This window comes from Nilaparvata lugens, chromosome X (genome assembly GCF_014356525.2).
Source record: "Nilaparvata lugens isolate BPH chromosome X, ASM1435652v1, whole genome shotgun sequence".
NCBI lineage: Eukaryota > Metazoa > Arthropoda > Insecta > Hemiptera > Delphacidae > Nilaparvata > Nilaparvata lugens.
The window spans coordinates 16,279,958-16,296,950 of record NC_052518.1 but is presented as its reverse complement, the minus strand read 5'-3'; positions in this window follow the sequence as shown (position 1 = coordinate 16,296,950).

Sequence of the window (16,993 nt, the reverse complement as noted above, 5' to 3'; positions counted from 1 at the left end):
AACTACATAAGTGGATAAGTATTTAGCTCGTAATGATTTTAGATGCTTAAGTGTGTAAGGTATTGTTCTTTGTGGATTTGTGTTGTATATTGCCAAATTTCTTCTGAAGATTATAAGTTGGTTTGCTCTGAAAACTGGATTTCTCATTCATAGGCGATAGATCCATTCATAGTTTATCAAGAATCTATTACATTGGAGCCGATAACTTTCCTTAGGTTAATAGGTGAAAAATGCTATCCAACTGATTTAGGAGAAATTGGTAGCACGGCAAATGTTACCCCTGTGGTGGGACCAAATTACAAAATAAATATGTCCCAAATGGTACATCATGTAATCCCTGGTTATAAAAAATTATTGGTAGGATAGATGTCTTGATGGGTTATGAATGGTATACTGCTGAATGGGAGGTCAGTTCTGGAGTGGTCAAGTTTTAATGAATAGATATCAGTGCATATTACAAAATGGCAAACATTAAAAATGATCTGAATCTTATAGCATTCTTAACACAAAAGTTTGATGAGCAAAATGCTAGGTTTGATGATATGAAGCAAGAATTTGCTAGAATTAGATTGTGCAAAGATGCACATGAAACATTGAAAGATAATCATGAAGATGAAAGCAAATTGAAGCAGGATGATAGTAGTGTTAAGATACAAGATCAATTAGTTCAAGTTTCAGATAATGTAGGCCTAGTTACTGTTATTAAAAAAGTAAATCCTAGTGAGATAGTAGAATTGAGTAATGTAGTAGGTAGGGAGTTGTCTTTATTGAAAGTCAACAGTAAAGAAAGTAGTATTGCCAAATTGAAAGTTAGGAAAACAGTAAATAAAGTGAATGTTTACATGAGACAGGTTTCTGTAGAGGTTAGGAACAATGTAAACAAAATGAATCTTGCTTTGAATCAAGTTGATGAATTCAACTTTCAACTGAAAATTGAAAAGGTGTATGCAAAGCATTATTTAGTAAACATGACTAACTTTTGTAAGCAAAATGGCTTTGTTGAAACAAATGAACCCATGAATAAAATCATGTTCTTGAAGAAAACAAAACACAAAGTCACCATTGATGTGTTAGTATTCAAAGGTTGTTTCAAGTTGCTTATTTACAAGATGATGACTGTGAATCACATGATGAAAGGGTATTCCCCAGCACTATGTTATGATTAGGAATCCTGTGTTATGCCGGGATTCAGAATAGCATAATCGCTACGCAGTGTATGGTAAGAGTCCATAATTGTGTCTTTTTTCATTCCTGTAGCCTATTTTTCTTGGCCCTTAATCTTTTCAAATTTCGATTCTTTCCTGTCTTTGTGTAATGTTCAGTAAAATTCTTCTATGATGCTAATTGATATGGCGGAAGGTGTGGCTCGTTCATCAATTGGGCTAGTCAGTTGGGTCGAGCGAGGGGTTTGTTACCACTGTCTGAAGAAAAATGGCTTTTGGTGGCCCTGGAAAGGGCCAAGTTTGTTGCTGGTGGCCCTGAAAAGGGACCAAGATTGTTGCTGGTGGCCCTGGGAAGGGACCAAGATTGTTGCTGGTGGCCCTAAAAGGGACCAAGGCAGGCTAGATATTTAGTAGTCGTTGACTGGCGCGATACCACGCCACGCGAGGGTCCCGGGCAGGTCCATCTGGTGCGAGAGCAGGCCAGCAGGGGCTCAAGTCCATGGTTCGCAGTCTCCACTCTGGTTTACCCGGGCTACGGAGAGGGCTGACCAGGTGATCTACTAGCCAGAGGTCGTGCCGAATCTCCGCCGGGAGGACCTCCTCGACCACTTCCTTGTTTAGAAGGGGCCTTTGGTCAAACCCCGGGCAGGCAGGGTCGTAGGCTTCCGCTGCACACACTCCAATGTCGGTTCAGCACCCAACCCGCGCATCCAGAACCGTGCGCCAGTTGTTAGGCTGGGGCGTTAAGTCTTGGGGCACAGCTGGCGCGGCGGTGTACAGCCTCAGCCTCTCCTCCACCTGGCGAAGCTGACGTAGGGCCCTCCTCTTCTGGATTCGGCGGCCGGCTCCGTTCCTCCTAGGCATCGGCTGGGTAGTAGACAAGGAAGACACCTCAGGTTGCGGTTAGTCTTGCCGTGGTTCCCTCATTGGCCTGCTCGCTGCTCTGCTCCTGGTCTCGGTAGTGGTCTCGGCTGGTAGTGGTCTCTTGTAGTGGTCTCGGCTGGTGGTCTCTTCTGGCTCTTCAGTGGAAGGCTGCTAGTGAGCAAGTGCTATCGAGGGTAGCTGAGTAGCCCCCTTTTATTCACAGTCCCCGAGTTCACCTGTGCTGCTATTGGCCGGCGGTGCCCGGCCAATAGAAACGCAGGAACGGGTGGCGGCGACTGAGGCACACCCTGGTGGCGGGTGGGTCAACCACTCATTTGGTTGATGCGTGGCGTGGGGAGCAGAGCAGAGCGGCAGGCTGAAAGGTAGGGAACGCGAGGGAGGTATCAATTCCCCCCCCCCCCGTTTGAGGTAGCCACGGCGAGAATTTATTGATTGCAAAAACAAGATACAATGTTTACAAAATATACAAAAGTGCCATTGGGCGATAATTTTACAGAAGTGAGACCAGAAGGGTCTCCCCCAACAGGTGGGTTGTGGTCAATAATTGATTGATTGATTGATTGATTGATTGATTGATTGAGTACTTTATTTCAATCAATCAATCAATCAATCAATCAATTATTGTAATTATAATAATTACAGAAATAAGACCAGAAGGGTCTCCCCCAACAGGTGGGTTGTTATTCCAAGAGATGTTGCTGGTCGGTGGTTGGAGCCGGGTGTAGTTGAGTCTCATACACCTTGATGGTCTCGTTGTCACGGGTGATCCAGTAGACAGCTCCTTGATTGTGGGCGACCGTATATGGTCCCTTCCATCTGGGTGCTAGGCCTGCGTGGAATTTCTGAGCCCTGTTTGAGAGTTGATGATTCCGTGTGAGCACCTGGTCGCCGATCTGGTAACGAGGCTATGTCTCGGCTATCGGGTCTCCCTTCCTATTGAGATAATTTTCTTGGTTCAACACGGCTTCGCGTTGGATTGCGGTTAGTGTGTGTAGACGCTGGGTAATATGGTCTTTGTGCAGTTCGAGTTGATTTTCGGGCCAGTGGCTCCATTCCCCTGGCCGTGGAAGGGTTTGGCCAAACAGGATTTGACTGGGGCTGTATCTTGTTGCCATGTTCTGTCGATTTCGCAGGGTGGATAGCACGGATAGTAGTTGGTTCTCCCATTCTTGGTGTTGTTCTTGTAGGTGGATCCGTACTCCCTTCTTGAGTTCCTGGTTCCTTCTCTCGGTAGGGTTGGCTCGGGGGTGATAAATTGGCGTGGTGTAGTGTAAGACTCCCCATTCGAGGCAGAGTTCGTTCCATAGTTTCCCCGTAAACTGAGTGCCATTGTTGGAGAGTAGGATTTTTGGGTATCCCCATCTGGGAAACAGGTGCGTATCCATCGTGCGGCCAATCGTGTTGGCATCGCTGTGAGGCAGCGGGTAGGCTTCTATCCACCTGGAGACAGAATCAGTGATGACCAATATGAATCGATTTCTTTGCTTGGAGAGTGGGTAGGGGCCCATCAGATCGAGACATATGGTTTCCCATGGTCTAGTAGACCGTCGCGGTCGTTGCGTAGGTTTGTGATTCCGGTTGTAAGCTATTGAGCAGCTACACAGCAGGCAATTTCGTACGTACACGGTTATCTGCGCCTTCATACGGGGCCAAGTGTAGTATGTAGCGATGTTTCGGTAGGTTTCGGCGTAGCCTGGATGTCCCATTAGATCATCGTCATGATAGCGGAACAGTAGCCGGGTGCGAAAGTTGGGCGGTATGACTATTCACCAACCGTCACGTGTCTTCTTCTCCCAGAGTCGGTTGTGTAGGCGGTAACTGGTGAGGAATACTTGATCAGTTCCCGGTTGATCCTCCAACAGTTGGGGTTTGATCTCCATCCATCGTTGCACCTGCGCGTTGATCTGGTCGTCTGTGGCCTGTGCTTTCCGAATCTCTTCTAACAGTTCAGTTTCGGTTGCGATGCTTTCTAGCATAGCGGGTTCACTGATGACTGGCAGGATGTCGGGAGGCATGGTTCGTTCTAGTTGTTGACTGGTCTCCTCAACTTTTTCGTTGTTGGGTTGCCGTGACAGTGTGTCAGCGAACTGATTCTCTTTACCCGGGCAGTGTTCTAGGGTGAAGTCAAATTCTTGTAGAAGCAGGGCCCATCGAGTGAGTTTGGCGCGGCTGTCCTTTGCAGTTTGTAACCAGGTAATCACCTTATTGTCGGTACGGAGTATGAATGGCCTGCCTTCCAGGTAAGGGCAATATCGCTTTATTGCCCAGACAACCGCAAGGCACTCTTGTTCATTACTGTTGTTCCGTGTGGTTCAGCTTGGCACTGGTGTATGCGATCACCTTACGGTCATTGTTGATTTCTTGGTATAGGACAGCCCCTATACCGACCTTGCTGGTGTCTGTCTGTAGGATGAAGGTCTTGGAGAAATCTGGTCGACAGAGTGGTTGGATGTTGGCGGTCAATGCTTGTAGGTGGCGGAAAGCTGTCTCTTCTGTTGGTGACCATTTCCATCGCGTCTTCGTGCTAAGTAGCTCAGACAGAGGCGCACAAACGTCAGCGGCGTTGGGTAAAAATTTTCGTAGCCAGCCGACTACTCCGAGAAATTCTCGCAGTTTCTTACTGGTGGTGGGTGGTTGGGCAGAAGTCACAGCTAGGATAGCCTGCGGTTTTGCTTGGTTGCCCTCGGAGGTGATTATGTGACCGAGGTATTCAAGTTGCTTGCGGCCGATCTGGCATTTTGCTGCTGAGACAGAGAGATTGTATAGATTTAACCATTCAAACACCTTGGCTAAGTGGAGTAAGTGTTCTTCCCAGGTATCCGAGTACACAATGATGTCGTCGAGATAAGCGTAGCAGAACTTGTCGACGTATCCACTCAGTACCTTGTTCATCATGGATTGGAAGCAGCTGGGTGCATTTCGTAGGCCGAAAGGCATGACCTTAAATTGTAGCTTTTCGCTGTAGGGAGTGGTGAAGGCCGTGTAAGGTCGAGACTGGGGTGCGAGTGGTACCTGCCAGTATCCCATCCGTAGGTCGAGTGAGCTGAATATCTTTGAAGTTCCCAGGCTTCGAATGACATCCTGTAGGGTCATCTGCGGTGCCGTGGCTGGAACGGTGATGGAATTCAGCCATTGGTAATCGATGCAGAACCGTGATGTGCCGTCCTTCTTGGGGACAACAACGATTGGAGAGTTGTAAGGCGAATCACTGGCTTCTACCAGGTTGCGTTCCTTGAGGGCGGCAACTTCGGACTCGATAATTTGCAGTTTCTCCCGTGAGTATCGGTAAGGCTGCTGGCTGCGTATTTCTGAGCTGTTGAGTTGAATTGTCATGGTGGCGGCCTTACAGCCATGGTGTCTGTCTGGTTGACAGCCATGGTGGCTGTCATAGTGATGGAGGGTGGCATCTGCTCCATGAACAATTTTGCGTGTTGTTGCAGTAATACTGTTTACCGTCGGTGCTGGTCGCTGGGTCGTGTCTTCTAGTAACTTGTCAACCAGGTGAGTGTCCATCTCTACTGAGACTGGTGGTTGCGCTATCCAAAAGATCGTATCTCACTGCGTCTTGCCGTAGATTAGCCTGTCTTGCTCAAAGTCAAGCACTGCCTTATTCTCCCGAAACCATGGTCGTCCCAAGATGATGTCTTCGCGTAGGTCAGGTAGACCTAGGAAGGGAATATTTTGAATGTGCTGTTGGATCTGGAGTTCCAGATGTCCTTGTATGGCTGTTTCGCAGCTAGTGGGACGGTTGGCCAGCAGTACAGGTAGCTTCAGCGGTTGGATCCGTGTACCGTGGTCAAGGTGGGCAGCTCTCACAAAGTTGTGCGTTGCGGCTGAATCGAGTAGAGCATGTAGTTGTTTACCCGCGAGGATGACAGGGATCCGGGGTAGAGTCTGTCCGTCTATCTGGATCACGGCTAGGTTCGGTGCTTGGCTGGGCGGAGGGCTGGTGATGTGGTTGTTGACTACTGAGGCGGCAGTGTTGGTGACCTTGTCAGTGACTGCGGCCAGGGCAGTGTTGGTGACCTGGTTTCTGACTGCGGCTGGGGCAGTGTTGGTGACCGGCTGGTTGATGGCGGCTGGGTCAGTGTTGGTGACCTGGTGGCTGACTGCGGCTGGGGCAGTGTTGGTGACCTGGTGGCTGAATGCGGCTGTGTCAGCATTGGTGACCTGGTCGTCGACTGCGGCGAGGGCAGTGTTGGTGACTCTGTCCATGACAGCGACCCCGGTAGGTGGCGGGTGCGTGTGGATCACAGTTGCATGTTCCTCCCCAGGCTGGAGGTCGATGACGCGCTCATCGTCGGCTGGTGATGCTGTCCTCTCGTGGGCCAGTAGAGGCGCGGCTGCTGGGTGCTGTGGAGAGTCTCTGTCAGCCGGGAAGAGCAAGGGGTCTTCGGTGACATTGGAAGGAGACTTAGCGACGCTAGCAGGGTGGCGTGACAGGTAGGCGATCGATCCGTTGTGAGTGAGACGGTCATGAGTGACGGCTGGGTGGTTGATGCGCAAGGGTGTGCCGGATGCGGTTGCTGTTGTGAGACGGTGACGGTTATCGCTTGTAGTTGGGGTGGTGACCTGCGAGGCTGGCGCTGTGGGTCTTGCACCTCATTGTTAGTGTAGTGGACTCCTACTTTCCGTGCTGGAGGGGTGGAGTCCGAGTCTCTCCAGTATCGCCGTTTCCCTGCCGTTTCTTCGCGAGTTCTGGGCAGTCGCGATGAAAATGCTTGGCCGGGCAGTAATGACACTGAGGAAGCTGGTTGTAGTTGAACCTTGGCGGCGGCTCTCGATGGGGTGGCCCTGCGGGTGCCGTAGGTTGAGGCGGCTTATATTTTGGTCGACTGTTGAGGTCGGTTTCCAGGTTGTTGGCGATCATGATCAGCTCTTCATAGTTTGTGGGACGAGCAGCTCGAACTAGGGTGCGAAGCTCGGAACTCAGCTGACTGATGAGCAGGGCGATCACCTCGTCTTCAGCCAGGTTGGTTCCTAAGCACTGCTGTAGTTGGAGCTTCTGACAGATGAATCGCTCCACTGGCTGGTTCAGTTTGTGGGTGGTGCCATAAAATTCCGTGTGAGCGGCTGCGATTTTATGGGCTCCCAAGAAACGGGCCTGAAGTCGGTCATGAACTGTTCCCAGGTGGTGACAAATTCTCTGTAGTCTCTCCACCAGGCGGCGACGTCGTCTTGTAGTTGCGCTTTTAGAAGCATGACCCAGGTATAGCTGGGAATGTGGTGACCCTGTAGCAGCTCGGTGCACTGTCGCATGAAGGTGATGGGGTCTTCATGGAGCTTGCCGCGGAAGAACGGTAGCAGGGTCGCTATGCTGGTCAGCTGGCTGAGGTTGCCGGTGTAGCTGACGGCTGGAGCCGGTAAGTTGGCCATGTTGCTGGTTGCGGTAGTGGCGTGACTGGAGGTTGACGGTGGAGCAGGCAGGTTGACGGTCAGTGCGCTGGGTTGCAGGGTGGTTGGTCGAGCGGGCTCGCTGGTGAAGGCGGGTGGCTGCGTTGCCCCGGTTTCGCTGGTGGAAGTGGGCGGCTGCGTTGTGCTGCTGTCGGTTTGACCGGTGGTCTGTGCAGGCCAGCCGGCGAATGTAGACTCTGTGTGCTGGCTGGTTGACTGCATCGAATCTTCAGTGGTCGTATCTCCACTGTCTCCGGCTCCGGTTCTAGTCGCTACCATGTTCAGGTGTTATGGGCGCCACTGGGAAATTGCCTGTTCCCAGACAGGTATTCTGAATTGAAAGATTCAGAGACACATTTTGTTGAAAGAAAATAAGTTTGAATTTTTTGTGTGAAAAATTCAAGACATACATTCAGATGAAAAATTTAAGACATACATTTAGTTGAAAATTTAGGTAGACATTCTGTTTGAAAAAAAAGTTTTGACAGTGGTAACGGGTTACTGTATCTCCATACAGTGAGTGGCCCCACGTTGGCAGGCGCCAATAATTGATATGGCGGAAGGTGTGGCTCGTTCATCAATTGGGCTAGTCAGTCGGGTCGAGCGAGGGGTTTGTTACCACTGTCTGAAAAAAAAAATGGCTTTTGGTGGCCCTGGAAAGGGCCAAGTTTGTTGCTGGTGGCCCTGAAAAGGGACCAAGATTGTTGCTGGTGGCCCTGGGAAGGGACCAAGATTGTTGCTGGTGGCCCTAAAAGGGACCAAGGCAGGCTAGATGTTTAGTAGTCGTCGACTGGCACAATACCACGCCGCGCGAGGGTCCCGGGCAGGTCCGTCTGGTGCGAGAGCAGGCCGGCAGGGGCTCAAGTCCATGGTTCGCAGTCTCCACTCTGGTTTACCCGGGCTACAGAGAGGGCTGACCATGTGATCTACTAGCCAGAGGTCGTGCCGAATCTCCGCCGGGAGGACCTCCTCGACCACTTCCTTGTTTAGAAGGGGCCTTCGGTCAAACCCCGGGCAGGCAGGGTCATAGGCTTCCGCTGCACACACTCCGATGTCGGTTCGGCACCCAACCCGCGCATCCAGAACCGCACGCCAGTTGTTAGGCTGGGGCGCTAAGTCTTGGGGCGCAGCTGGCGCGGCGGTGTACAGCCTCAGCCTCTCCTCCACCTGGGGAAGCCGACGTAGGGCCCTCCTCTTCTGGATTCGGCGGCCGGCTCGGTTCCTCCTAGGCATCGGCTGGGTAGTAGACAAGGAAGACACCTCAGGTTGCGGTTAGTCTCGCCGTGGTTCCCTCATTGGCCTGCTCACTGCTCTGCTCCTGGTATCGGTAGTGGTCTCGGCTGGTAGTGGTCTCTGGTAGTGGTCTCGGCTGGTGGTCCCTTCTGGCTCTTCAGTGGAAGGCTGCTAGTGAGCAAGTGCTATCGAGGGTAGCTGAGTAGCCCCCTTTTATTCACAGTCCCCGAGTTCACCTGCGCTGCTATTGGCCGGCGGTGCTCGGCCAATAGAAACGCAGGAACGGGTGGCGGCCACTGAGGTGCACCCTGGTGGCGGGTGGGTCAACCACTCATTTGGTTGATGCGTGGCATGGGGAGCAGAGCAGAGCGGCAGGCTGAAAGGTAGTGAACGCGAGGGAGGTATCAATTCCTTAACCAATCTTGTCCATAGTCATTTAAATTTGTATTTTTCTGAAATAATTTTGGAAGTTAAAATAGTAGCTTATTTTCCTAATCTTTAAATTGTTGATAAAACTTAACTTTTCTAAAATCTATCAATTGTAGTGTAAATAATTGTTTGCTTGTGGTATATTTTTTCATCATGTATTACATATTTTAATTATGTCTATTTTTTGTCAGGTATTATATTAGGTAACTAGGTTTTTCAGAGCAAAATTATGTCCCATTTTCTCATTTTCAGTATATTTTTATTAAATATACTTCCTTATGAAAGTTTAGTACTGACATGTAGGATAGGCTCTAATTAATCTTTCTCTTCCTTGTATTATTTAGGAAATTTATTTACCCAATTTTTTCTTTTTCTCTTATTTGTATTTTTTAGGGAACTTATTTACCCATTATCCATCTTGATCGTCTTTGTATTGTAATCTTGAAATGTTTGTACTTATTATACAGTTTTCAAATTCTGAAATTATTTTAAAAAATAAATGGTTCAATTTAGAACATGCTGAAATTTAATCTTATGTATAAATTCTTTTGTTATAATAATAAAACTTCAAAATTTGAAAGTATTAATGAATTGTGTCACCATATATATGAGATGTATTAATGAAAGTTAACTTGAATAATAATGTTTCCATTAAATAAAAACGTCTTGTCATATTATTAATTGAAATGAGTTAAAGGTTAAAATTTTACTAAAGTTTTTGTAATTGATGTCTTTCTCTAAATTTAAAAAAAAAACTGTTTGTTCTATAAATTTTGATATGATTGATTATCGTTTGAAATGAATGCTGGAGTGGATGTAGAATTTTTAGTGGGGTTTGTTGATTAGAATTTTGCTGGTATGTGATTGTTTTTTGAGATGTGAACCCATTATTGCCTAAAGAAGGAATAACAGAGGTGATGACTTAGAGAGGCAGTAATGAGATAATATTTTTTTGTGTTGATTACTTATGTTGATTGCCATAGATGCAAAATAATGATTAATAATGTTGATTGCCATAGATGCAGATGATTACTTATGAATATTGATTGCCTTTGAAGCAAAATATTATTGATGTTTTGAATGATTTCTTGTTTAATGATTGATAGTAAAGTTTTGTCATGAAATGTAGTTTGTGTTTAGAACATTGAAAAGTCGAAATAAACTTTAGTATCCGGCAAACGATGATTAATAATATTGAATAATTTGCTTTTTATAAAATATTTGAACAATGAATAAATGGAAATGAAATTATTTTTTCTATTAAAATTTTGTAATTGATGTCTCCAAATTTCACAATTTATGTATTGCTGACTGTATAATAAGATGTTAACAAATTTCATTTTTATATTGATTATATACTTAGAAATAATTTTCATGTGTATTAGATTGTATTGGTAGCCTAATCAAAATTTTCTTTTTAGTTTATAAGCATTTTAAGATAACAGGTACAGCATGGACATTAACATTGAAATAATTATCACATGAATCTCGAAATCGGCAACAAGTGAACGCCATGAAGAGTGTTAAGAACATTTGGGTGATTTTCAAACTAGTGTGACTCATCAATTGAATATCTACACCAATATCTATGCTGATGCCAATGCCAATATCTACGCCAATATCTACACCAATAACTACACATATATCTACACTGATGCCTATGCCAATATCAACGCCAATATCTGCTCTGATGTCAATGTCAATGCCAATATCTACACCAATATCTACACCAATAACTACACCGATGTCTACGCCAATGCCTGCGCCGATGCCTGTGCTGATGCCAATGCCAATATCTACATTGATGTCTACGCCGATGCCTGCGCCAATGTTGATGCCAATGCCAATGACAATGCCAACGCTTATTGCTGACCATGTAACTCAAACTTCAACACTACCACATTACCTGGAGGTAATTGCCATCCATGTTCACGTTCGCAACTTTGAATTCAGAATAACAGTCACAGTATCATGAAAGAATTGATTCAAAAATCCTCTCCTAAATTATTCCTGTATGCAGAACTCTAAACCTTGAAAGCTGAAAATATCAAAAAACCAAACCTTACCTAAATTAATCCTCACCTAAGTTAATCCTGTATGCAGCGTCTATCTCTTTTCCAAAAAACAAATTACATTGTCATTTCAAGCCTGAAATGTACATTGTATAATTACAAATATGATACAAAATTTACGTGACTCTGTATCGAGTTTGGTATGCAGCCATCTACTACAAGCATGAGGCAATGCTAACTGAGATGTCACCTGTATCGAGTTTGGTATGCAGCCGTCTACTACAAGCATGAGGCAATGCTAACTGAGATGTCACCTGTATCGAGTTTGATATGCATCAGTCGACTACAAGTATCAGCCCAACACTACGAGTATTCGGATCAGCTCAACACTGATGTCATCACACTGGAGTCACACTTAACTGAAAATCATACTGAGTGCCGTAACAGACTGTTTTCCAAAATTTGCATCGATAAAATCAACCGTGTCAATAGTGAAAGAAATGAACATTTTTTGATTTATTGAGATTTTATGTGAAAATTAAATGTAACAATTCATCAATTCATTTTAAAAAAAAAATAATAATAATTTTTTTATTCATACTAAATTTTTTTATGCAATAAAAATTGAATTTTTCTATCTATTAAATTTATGTGCAATTTCAAAAACTATTCTTTATATATTAAACTTTCTGTTGAGATATTTTCCTTTAAATTATAAAGCTAAATCAAAAGTAATTTTGATATTCTATACTTTGAAATATTGTTTGGAAACATATAACAAATGCTATTGATGAATTTTCATAATAATTTTCAATATTATAGGATGACATGTAATGTTTTTATAGAAAAAATTGTTACTGTTCTCAAATTTAATTTCAACAATTTCCATTTATTTTAATGTAATTTTTTTCTTTTTAAATTTTTCAAACAGTAAAATTTTTTATGTCAAGAGGGGGGTATTTGTAATATTACATTTTTTCTTGATTGGAATCGAATCTTCAATTCGAGATCTATAAAACTTTATAGTAAATATCAGAGTAATCGATATATGGACAACTTTTTGACTGAGAATTTATCATAAATAATTGTGTTTGGTTTGGCCAGAGCATTCGAATTGTAGTGCCAAAATCCCTGACTACAGTTCTGCCAATAGCAGGTTTGTTGGCACCACTGCCGACCGTCCAGCTGATCTGGCTTGTCAAGGAAAAAAAGCCAGTCATTCTTGCTTTCGTCCATTATTCGTCATTCACTTGTTTTGTCAGCCCGTTGTCTTGTTGCAAGACCGAATTTGTATTTGTAATGTAATTTCGTTCGGAAATTTCTTATAATTGATTGTTTAAGTGTTGTGTGTGTGAATTGAGTATGACAGCGTAAATAGTGTTGAATTGAATTAATTTGAATCGGATTTGAATTTATAAAGAATCAGTTTGAGCTTTGTTCAAACATTGACCTGCAAGTTGAACACAGAATCAACGCGAAAAGGCAGCCCGGAAGCAAACCTTTCTTTTCCCAGATTTCTTCCCACCTTGAATCTGACCAAAACACCTAATACAGGCCTCGAAGGGCAAGTAGACAAAATTGGATTAAATCTGGTGAGTTTTTGCTCTTTTTTATTGTTCATTAATGCAGAGTTTAACTGTACAAAGAACCTGGCTCAAATTGAAGATTAAATTTTGCCCCTCGTTTGTATTTGATTATTTGAATAGTAAATTACAGTCCTCTAGTAGCTCTAGCCTGATCTTTGTTCAGAACAGTGTTGCTTGTTCCATGGTATCCCCGAAAAAATAAACTCTGTAAACAGAGTTAACAGAATTAACAGATCATATAGAGCATATATAAAATTAAAATAACAGTTTCGAAATAAAGTTTTATTGAGAACAAATGTAAAATGTGAATTCTAAACTTGTAATTTATAATTTTTTGGTGACGTGTCCATGAAGTTGTCACTGGTTTGAGGTGTCTTTGCTCTTCACTAGGAGGCTTCCTTCTTCTCTAAAAAATGGTGGCTGGCTACTGAAAAGTGTTTTATGCTCTCTGAATATTTTTCTATTCAATTGAAATTTTAATGTTTTAAATTGAGTTTTGAACAGTTTATAGTGTTCTAATTTTTGTCTATAATTATTTCTTGTGTTTACAAGCCTATAGCCATTGTTTTTCAACTACATAAGTGGATAAGTATTTAGCTCGTAATGATTTTAGATGCTTAAGTGTGTAAGGTATTGTTCTTTGTGGATTTGTGTTGTATATTGCCAAATTTCTTCTGAAGATTATAAGTTGGTTTGCTCTGAAAACTGGATTTCTCATTCATAGGCGATAGATCCATTCATAGTTTATCAAGAATCTATTACGTTGGAGCCGATAACTTTCCTTAGGTTAATAGGTGAAAAATGCTATCCAACCGATTTAGGAGAAATTGGTAGCACGGCAATAGTTCAATTTTGTGGAGAAAACCTCTCAAGGTAGTTTCACCTGCAGCTGCTTTAATGAGAACACTACGGCTCAACTCACACTTGAGGGACTCAGGTGGAGAAGAGACTGGACTCTAGTGGAGAGCATGTGTTTCCAAATGGTGACACTCAGACCAGTCGATTCTAGTCTCTGCGACGTCACCATTTGGAAAGACATGATTTTCAATAGAGTCAAGACTCAAGTGACCTGAGTTGAGCCTACGGATCCACAGTTCAGGTGGAGTCCGAAACACCACAATGTCCATCCACTACTTGCAATGAGTAGTGTAATCTCATAATACTATATACCCCTGTGGAGGGATACATTGCTCAATATAATACTGGAACAGACCCAACAAAATAGTTTAGTTTTCAGAGTACCCAATATGGTAGGTCTACTGTAAGGCTCAACTCACACTTAGGCGACTCAGGTCGAGAAGAGACTGGACTCTAGTGGAGAGCATGTGTTTCCAAATGGTGACACTCAGACCAGTCGATTCTAGTCTCCGCGACGTGAATTTTGAACTGAATCCATATGAAATTATAACTTATTCTCGAAAAATGAGCATTTTTTGAGAGAATTGAACTATCTGCTGTTGGTATAATCATGAGACTCATTTGAGCAGAAATTTCGCCAATGTAATAAAAAGCATGATATATTTTGAATCTATCCAAAAATTAACATAATTCGACCAATTTCATTAAGTTTACGACTTTCTTTTAATGATATATTTTATATCATGACTTGATTTGATTTTGATTTGAATGACGGCACCCCTTGGAAAATATAGAAAGGCCAAGAGACCATCTTCAAACAAAGCTAATATCAAATAGAATTATCTGAGAGTCATTTGAAGACACATGCTCTCCACTAGAGTCGAGTCTCTTCTTGACCTGAGTCGCGTAAGTGTGAGTTGAGCCTTTCAGCTAGATTACATCGCAATTAGATGAGGAATAACAAAATTATTAATGTTTGATGAAACTATATCTATATGTTTTCAAAAAGTATAGAGCTGGATCTCTTACTTCAATCTGAAAACCTTGTCTGAGAGTCTGCAGATTTAAGAAGATGGAATATCAACAATTAATGTTGGAATCTGGAAATTGAAATAATTCATTTCAATTTTCATGTCATTGTGTCTATGCAAACATAGGCTATACTATTTTATTCAAAAATAACAAGGTCACCTATACAAGACTTTCAATATGAAACATTTATTAGTTTATTCAAAAATAAGAAGAAAATCACCAGCACAAAACTTGTAAGATGAAACATATATTATTACTGCTTTTTCAGCTTAAATTCCTCGCAATTAGATGAGAAATTATCAAATAATTGATTAGAATGAGGAACAATATGTTTCCATATTAATAGTTCCACCTGTATACTTTTCAAAAACATGTCCAAACATGTTTTCGAAAAGTATACAGCATGTGGATCTCTCTAGCTTATACTTCAATATAAAAATTAAACTGTTCAACATGTGATACTATTATATCAATAGTAGTAATTTGTTATTTTGAATACAGTGGCGGCTCGTGCAAATACTAATGGGGGGTTCACATTTAACATGAGCAACAAGATCTAGATCTTTAATAATTTGTGAAACCCCATGTTTCAAGTGAATTTTGTTCGTTTCACGTAGTAGAATGTAATTTTTTATTCCTAGAAGAGTACTAGGCCTATCATATTATTACGTAGGTAACAAAATATTCTAATGGGTTGTATTATATTAAGTACCTATATAATAATTTGGATTTTCGTTTAATAATAATAAGTATTTAGATATACTCAGGATTCTCAACCTAGAAGATGTACTCCCATACTCCCATTGAATAATTCATGTACAAATCATAAATTATACAGAAAACAGCAATAATTTTTCCTCGATGTAAGATAATTTCCAATCAAAGAAATAAGGATTAACATGCTTTTAGAGACTTTGTTAACACTCACCCTCCTTCTAGTTGGCATTTACAGAGCATTTTTTGAAAATAAAATCCATCCTCCTCTCCTTCCTTGCTGCGAAAACATCGATCACCATGCTTTTTAATTTTTTGAGTCAAATGAGCTAAATCACACACACCGTTCTTAATCCATGCTGGATCGCCTTTTTCGCGAGCAAGCAACAAGCACAGAAAACAATAAAGTTTGTTAGTTTCTTCACAACCACACAGCCAAGATGTCTTTTCATATTGTTGGTCTTTGAAATCTCTCTTGTATGTCCTGGATTTCGATGTAGAAGTCTGATGTATATCAATTGTCGGTGTAGGCCTACCACTTTCCTTAATCGATATATTTTTTCCTCGATTGATAAATTAGAGAACACTATCTCTTTTAAATAGCTAACTGAAACCTTTCTTGAACCCTCCATTCTCACTTTTCAAAACACAAGAAAGAAGAAACAAGAATTAACCTCAAAATCGACAACACATGTAGCGCAAACGCGAAACTGCAAACAGTAAACAAAGTAGTAGCCAGTGCCAGCTAGAACAGTTCATAAGTGGAAACGGCTCTAGAAGGCAATGGCGCCAATGCAAAGTCACACTATCACAGCTATGAGATAATGTAAATAGTCTCCCACCCCCCACGGGGAGGGAATTGAACTCGCCCAGCTACCATTTGAACCCATACTAACGCTTGGAGCAGTGATCCTGCTTGCTGTAGCGCGTAATTCAAAAGGTTATTTCAATGCGTGTACCTTGCTTGGTGCGCTCCTTATTGTTTTAATATTACAAGAAATTTGAGTATTACTATTACTTCAATCAATTTTCTATTGATTTGAACTTTAATTTATTGTAGCAATTTCATAGGGGGTTCACGTGCTCTTGTGCTCTCATGGACACGCCGCCACTGTTTGAATATATTCAAATAAAATATAGTTTATTCTACAATTAAGTAAAATATAATATCATAGAGAAACAATATCGTAAGTAGATATCCCATGGTATAGGGCTTTTATGTCACAACTTTTACTGTTATCACAAGCTGATTACTGTCGATTTTCATTGTTTTGATCGGGTAAGAGTGTATGAACAACTAAGTGAGACTACCAGCCTCATAAAGCTTCACGGGAAAGAAATACGTGGACTATCAGCTTGAGATAACAGTAAAAGTTGCAACATAAACGCCCTATACCATGAGATACCCTATACAGTTTTAAGGATGTATTTTTGTTTTCAACCGTGTGTGGATATTCTGTGTTGTTTTAAGTATACTAATCAATTCTCTCTTCCAATTCTCTAGGTGTTTACACTTTTTAAAACTCAAGTAAAAACTTGCAAAAATTGTCAAGTTTTTTAACCGTGAGCTTTGTATATCCAACAGTATATCCCAAGGTTATTCATCAACCAATGACAATATATAATTTATTACCACAATAATGTTAATTTCAAGCTCGGTATCAATGTCCCTATATGTGAATCCCCC